Genomic DNA, 7,208 nt, shown 5'->3' on the forward strand with positions numbered 1-7,208 from the left:
AAACAGTTATTTAAGTTAGCATTTGACATTTCGCTGTGGCAGTTCTAAGGCTAGGGGTGTCCAAACTGCGGCCCGCCATGCACTTTAATCCGGCCCGCCGAGCATTTATTAGTTTATTATAGGCCGCTCGCTATTTTTTCCAGCAATAGACGACGTTGTGGTTAACTTTAGGCTACTGCAAACTGCTTTACACTCTTCTTAGAGAACGGTTACAATGTCAAAACAGCTCGTTACATCGAGATACATATTCTAACTACGTTTTGCTAATTCATTTAATTGGGAACGCATTTGAGGGTGAGAGCGTGGCAGGAGAGTAGGCTAGCCTATCTGACAGCTTTGTGGTAATTTCCCACGCTAGGCTACTTATTGTTTTCACTGAGATCTGTGGCCATGACATCACACCAAACTGACATTGAAATTAAAGACACGTGAAAATAGATTATTGACTGAATGTTTTACAACCCTGTCCGTCAAAACGATGGACAATGAATGTCTAGTGCAACCTCAAAAAAAGAGCCAAAAGCGCAATCTCTGAAAATGAGTGTTGTGTGAAACAGCAGATGATTAATGAAATAGTGTTTAATAAATTGTTCAGAACTGACATGGTGGACCAGAACGAGTTAATTAAGTGATGCAAGTTACTGATTATTATGCTGTTTATTGTGTAGAATGGGAAAAAACAAGAACTTGAATTTGGGACACTGGTGTTTAAGTCCGGGACAGTGCCAAGTAGAATTCGGGGCAGCTGCGGGACACTGAGAAAAAAAGTTAATTTCGAGCCCTGATACCCAGATAGCACACGTTTTGGCTGAAGTCTGGCATACGTTTGGTATTTTTGGGTTTGTTTTGGCATAGAAGCAGCAAAGTAAATGCTTTCGGCTGAACTGTGGCAAGATTGTGGTTTACCATAATAGATAAAAAGGCGCCAGCGGTAGATAACTAGTTATGGCATATGTCTGGTTAACCAGATTTACTGACGTATGCAGGTGCGTTTTGGCGTCCTTGTGGTTTGCCAGAAGACTGATTAAAGACCGGGAAATTTTTCTAGAAGAGACGTCTAGTACTTCACTAACTCCAGCACTATCACAGACGGTAAGAACATTTTCCTGTCTTCAAATAAACATCTGAATTTTATACAAATATAGTCGTGTTTCTACATAGATCTATAACAGATATGACTATAGCTTCGTTTTGGTGAATAGCTTTGTAACAGCCCACTATGCAAACGTTATTTATCGACAACACGTCTTTTTATTACAGTATTTGTAACGTAGCCTACTGGCTAAGTAGCTATTTAACGTTAGCTTGTTAATCTAAAGGCAAGCTTGTTAATCTAAAGGCAAACTTGTTAATCTAAAGGCAAACTTGTGAAACACAGGCAAACTTAAATCACTGAACACATCCAATATTGCACATCCAATTATTTCCCTTTTTTCTGTTCTGTTTTCAGTGCATAAGACATTCAGTGGAGCTGCAGCAAGCAGTATAAATGGGTGCGTTTTTATCATGGCAATAAAGCCTCCTTTTGCCCTAATATAGCTAGCTAAGTAGCTAGTTAACATGTTAACCTAAATGCTCTGCAGGGGCCAAACTTTTTTAAAACACAGACAGACTTATATCAATGAACACATCCACTTATTTCCCTTTCTTCTCTTCTGTTTTCAGTGCATAAGGCATTCAGTGGAGCTGCACCTTAAGGCAATAGTAATGGGTAAGTTTCAATCACTGTAGGCCTAGAGCCTTATTTTTACCCTACACTCAATGACCACATCTGAATTAAACTTCACAAACAATTCCCAAGGCTATTTAAAGAGTAGATTTAGTAATTGTGTTTCTTTTGTCTTTGTGTTTATGTTGTCAATGTCAGATGCTGTGAGAAGAAATTCTGTTTGCTCTGCCAACAGTCGACCCGTTTACAGTAATAAGTATGCTGATATGACTTAACTAGAATTGCGGTTCCGAAGAACTGCAAGAGTGGGTTTGATCAGTGGCATGGAACTCGGCCTCATCCAAGGATTCCAACAGTACCTCATTTATGAAAATCGGGCACACGGATCAAAAGTTATCTGCATTAACGCAACATCCAATAAGCTAAAACGCATAAATAACATGGTTGCTATGCTGGTTGCTATGGTGGTCGCTAGGTTGACATTACAGGGGTGGTTTCTAGGTTGTTGCTAGGGTAATTAGTTAGTTGCTAGTAAGCCATCTTAAGCTGACTGCATAAAGTGATTATTTTAAGAGATACATTTTCAAACCAGAACTGTGTATAGGTCATAGTTAAAAACGGATCAGAATCTCAGAAATAATCACGTAATGCAGCCAGTTTAAGATTTTTTAAGAAGTCAGATTTTTTAAAGGCAATCAAATTTCTGCTAACTCTCTTCTGGCTGCGGTTAAAGGCCAGCGCCTCCTGAGAGGCCTGAGGGGTCAGTACTGAGGTTGTTGGCTGCTAGAACCGAAAAATGGACTGCATTTTCTTAAAAGACAATGTGACTGAAGTGCGGGCAAAGTTTGCACAGAAATGTACGATTTTTCCCACCCTCATCGACCTTGTCATAAAACTTGTTTAAATGATCACACGACGCCTCCTTGCTGCTTTGTCGTCTACATCAGCCTTTCTCAACTTCTTTGACCTGAGGCCCAGTCAAGGCATACTTTGGGGTCATAGGGCCCACCTACATGAACCCACCCCCTCCTCAAATTGTAATGATATCACAATTATTATTTTTTTACTATATTGCTATACATGCACTTCAAAACAGTCAATGTTTAAAGTGCTAAGATTGTTCACAAAAGTTTGTGAAAGCATGCACATCAGAGTACTGCTTTACTAATGTAAAATATAATTAGGCCTACACTAGTTTCATTGTTTTTGCATTGTTGCATGATGCTTGCATGAGAAATACTTCTCAAAACAACAGCAATTATATGGGTGCCGTTGTTTTGGGATGTTTCCCTCATGCAAGCATCATACACTGAGAGTATATATATGCTATTTAATTACATTTCATTTGAATGCCTGAATGTAAGAATTCAGGAAACACAATACCAGCTTTTAACATTTCTGTTGTTTACTAGTTTATGTTAATCGCATAACACATGAACTGTTGACATACTACTGATGCCCATTACTGTACACAATAATACTGTGCCCATTCATTAACATATATTAAACATCAGGCGTCTTGTTTACACATTTAAACCATATTTGCACTTCGAATTTCGACTCAAAATTGTAGTAACTACTTAAGAAGTGAGTCAATTTGGCTGATTACGTTAACGCATTTCCAGGGCTTGTCAGCTCAAAAAAAGCAGTGGCTATTGCTAACGCATTCATTTTCAATGCTTAGCATGTTAGCTAACATTAATAGGTTGCATATGACAACAGCAAATAGCTAACGTTTAAGTTAGCCTAACTTACTTATTGTTGACGTTGACCCGACACGTTCATAAGTTAGACCATAGACTGATAAGGACGTCCATCAAACTAAAAGGGTTCGTTCTTCGATGTCTTCAAATTCGTTCGAATTCCGTGTGTATCCTGTGTATCTTTCGTGCTGCTATCCTGTTGCCTCTTCCCTGCTGTTCCGGCAACAAGGTTTCACGCGAGATTTACGCCACATCCCAGAGAGTTGTGTTTTCCCAAGATGGCGCCCGTCTGTATATGTGAACGAGGAGGTGAACGAGACGTGAACGGTACTGTTTTTCTTTTTAATAAACTGCCTGTAGACTTACACAGTCCTCAATGCTTCGGTTTACATGTAGATACCCTCATTATGCTACAGTGTAAGTGTGTTGCTACTTGGAGCCTTGGTAGCGATTTAATTTTACTCTCAAGCATCATTGTTTGGTGGGTCAGGTGACGAGCCGTCGAATCACAGCACAGCACCCAGAATGCATTGCAACGCACAGTCATGAAGGGACTCATCGTTAGGTCGGCTTAAAATAGCATACAGAACCTATAGTAATTTAATGTTGTCTGTAAGCTCCACAGATCGTGGCAAGACAATTGAATTGATTGTGGACTTCTTGCCGGGCAATGATGAGTAACTTAACTTGATTGGTAGTGGTGTGTTTAGTATCTGTATGAATGTGTTTTTTTCAATGTTATAATCTATACAACTGTATGCATGACTAGGTTTGAATGGATTGGGAAAATACTTTTTTTTTTTTTAATTTTTAATGACCTATATGAACATGGTTTGGCTTTTAAAAAAAAAGATGAGACAGCGCAATCTTTTTTTACATGACCTTAACAACATTTACATTACATACAAGGTAACTTTACATTACCTTTAGAACTGGTGCTGGCAAGGCATTGAACTGGGCTTCATTAAAGGATTCCAACGGTACCTCATTCATGAAAATCGGACATACGGGTCAAAAGTTACATGCACACACCTTCATATACACAGACAGCCCAGCCCAGCCCATTAGAGCTCTGCCAGATGGCTCAGAACTCTGCCAGGTGCAAGCTTAAAGGTCCAGTATGTAGGAAATAATGGAAAATAAACTGTAACCATTCCAAAAATGATCACCTATATGTTGTCAGAGAGTAAGGAAACACGATGAACTAAAGTAATGGCTTATTTGACAACATTACTCTAACCTGTAAAACCCTGTAAAACCCATGAAAAAAAATGAGTTACGGGGCGGAATCTCTTGGAATTTTCGTTGATGTTTTGAACGATTCATTCTAGAATAGCGTATTAATAATGGGCTAGCACGTCCTCCTATTTGGGATGCCAAATTAGCAAAAGCCAACTGTCAACAGCTGTCAGTTGTAGTCATGAACGCCTACGAGAGGCAGGCAAATTTACAAAAACAAGAAACAAATTAAGTGGACATCGGAGGAGCTTCCTGATATGGTGACGTCTTCGTCAAACGAAGAATATCAAGTCTGACGCAGAGCTGGCCATATTTCTCCACAACAGGTAGCCTAGGCTAAACTTCATCTGCATCGCTAACTTCGGCTAAATATGTTACGTTGGTTAGAGAGGTATTTTTTGTTTTCACTGTTTCCGTAATGTGTAGGTAGCTGGGTCATGGTTGGAGAAACGTTAAAGCAGCTGCAGGTCAACTAACGTTAGCTGAGTCTTCATTACATCGGGCAACCCAGAAGAGGCTCGCGTCTGGTAGTCTTGAGAACGTTCACCAGTGTTTTGATTTTGGCCTACAGAACGTTCGGTAACAATCCTACAAATCGCACCTTTAAACAATTAGAGCTGTGATGTCACAATCGGAATTAGAATCCTTGAACATTCCGCCATTCGTTTCAATGGGGCCCAAAAACGCCGAAAAACGGGAATACCGCGAAAATGACACGAAAGTAACAAGCAAGTTACACCGGTTCGGTGGAGCAGTAGTTCGGCCAAAAAGTGGGTGAACAGGAATAATAAATAATAATAATAATAAGAAGAAGAAAACTTAAGAAGAACAATAGTGGACTTGCTGGATCAAACCCACTAATAATAAGAAGAAAACTTAAGAAGAACAATACCACAGCATGGCTTTCAAATCACAAATGCTACGTGGTCTGTTTTTAACATTTCTCTAGTTTTATTGCATCGTATTCAGCTCCAAAAGTCGGTTCAGTCCCAATTCGGCCGTGTGTGTGTTTCTGAAAATAAAACAGATAATAAGTATGTGACTACGTAAAATAATGTTATCTGAAGAAAAGCGCATTGTAGGCTAAGCTAGAAGCTAAGAACAGCGACTTTGCTAACGTTACACCAAGCATCACATCAGCTAAAATGAATTTGATAAAATCTCTTCCCTAGTTTGTAACGTTACATTAACGTTAAACTCAAAATGTATGTGCTACATAATTCAGCATGTGCAGACATGCTGAATTATGTAGCACATACATTTTGAGTTTACAACCCTTTTCCCAGTGTATGAAGTTGTGCGTCTATGAGCAGGCTAATGCAGCTACTGCTAGAGACTAGATAGATAGATAGGCTACTTTAGTCATCCCCAGACGTGTAACGTGAAGTCGTGCATGGAGTCTCCGTCCTGCAGGCGGTAGCCAGAGCGCTCTCAACTCCGCTGCCATGTGTGAATTAAACAAACGTCCCCTCCATGTCCCCGGTATAACGTTATTGTCGGGTCCTTAGGAGGTATTTGAAATGACCAAATGCAAATGTCATCCGAGGGACCTGACGGTGACGTCCCCAGAAAGTCCTGCACCGGACATCACGCAATAACCAAACGATAACTTGCTCCGGACGTCAATAAGGTCACCGGAACATCCGCTAAGGACGTCCCGTGTTTGTCGGGTATATAGTGGTGTTTGTAAGTTCTAAACAAGGAGCATTTCACAGGGTCAGAGCACGTAGAAAACTTCCTTATAAGCATGTTAGCTTGAGAATACATTTTACAGCGCTGTCGGTATATGTCTTTGTTATCTGTCCAATCATCAGATATGACATGCAGGGCCGGAGTGGGGCCACTTTTCAGCCCGGGAGTTTTATGCCCAAGACCGGCCCACTTTTTTAGTGGTGGTGGAAATTGGATAAATCAGTTCAGCTCTTACTATCCTGTAGTTTTTAGTAATATTCCACTATTCCACAAGGATAGGTTGATAAGTTAACAAAAACAGGAAGAAAGAAACAAAGCATTTGAAATGTATCCCACAATTCCACAAAGAGGCATACTGAACTATTGAACATGTTTTTCTGCATGGGTAGCTATCATATTGTTGTTTGGTGATTTACTCCTTTACTACACCCACTTCTGAGCAAACAAGGCATATACTGTAGCTGCCAGCTGGGAGGCTACTTATCCCTCTAATCATGTAGCTAATTTTGGGCTCATCATTTTCAGCGGGGGACTGGTCAGAGGCTACTTTTGTTTTTAGGCCTACTGCATACACAGATCAAGCTTGAGTTGTGTTATCAATATTTGCATAATATTTGCAAAGTCTATGAATCGCCATATTGGACGATAAAAAAAGGCCAATATTTTAATTAATTTAATATGTTGCTTGCGAATAGGTTGACAACGCTACTACGTCCAATATTAGCCCAATAATTATGCCGCTAATAATGATGGCTATATCACTTTACCAGTTGCCACTTATGTCTGTCCTCTTCAAAAAAAAAAATCTGGGAACTTGGCACTTTCTACCATCCGTCCTCCCTGACACTTATCACTATACGGCCGGCCCGCCTATGGTAGCCTATCTGAGAAAACTTTTTAGAAAA

The 7,208-nt window shown here is 40.0% G+C and overlaps 1 long non-coding RNA gene across 1 annotated transcript; it reads left to right on the forward strand.

Moving 5' to 3' along the window:
- The first annotated feature begins 649 nt into the window (after window positions 1-649).
- Window positions 650-1,965, forward strand: LOC125286576. The gene is made up of 3 exons (XR_007192203.1): window positions 650-1,493; window positions 1,666-1,711; window positions 1,868-1,965. It is a non-coding gene; the product is annotated as an uncharacterized LOC125286576 (long non-coding RNA).
- The last annotated feature ends 5,243 nt before the right edge of the window (window positions 1,966-7,208 follow it).

The sequence above is a fragment of the Alosa alosa genome, chromosome 21 (assembly GCF_017589495.1).
Source record: "Alosa alosa isolate M-15738 ecotype Scorff River chromosome 21, AALO_Geno_1.1, whole genome shotgun sequence".
Lineage (NCBI taxonomy): Eukaryota > Metazoa > Chordata > Actinopteri > Clupeiformes > Clupeidae > Alosa > Alosa alosa.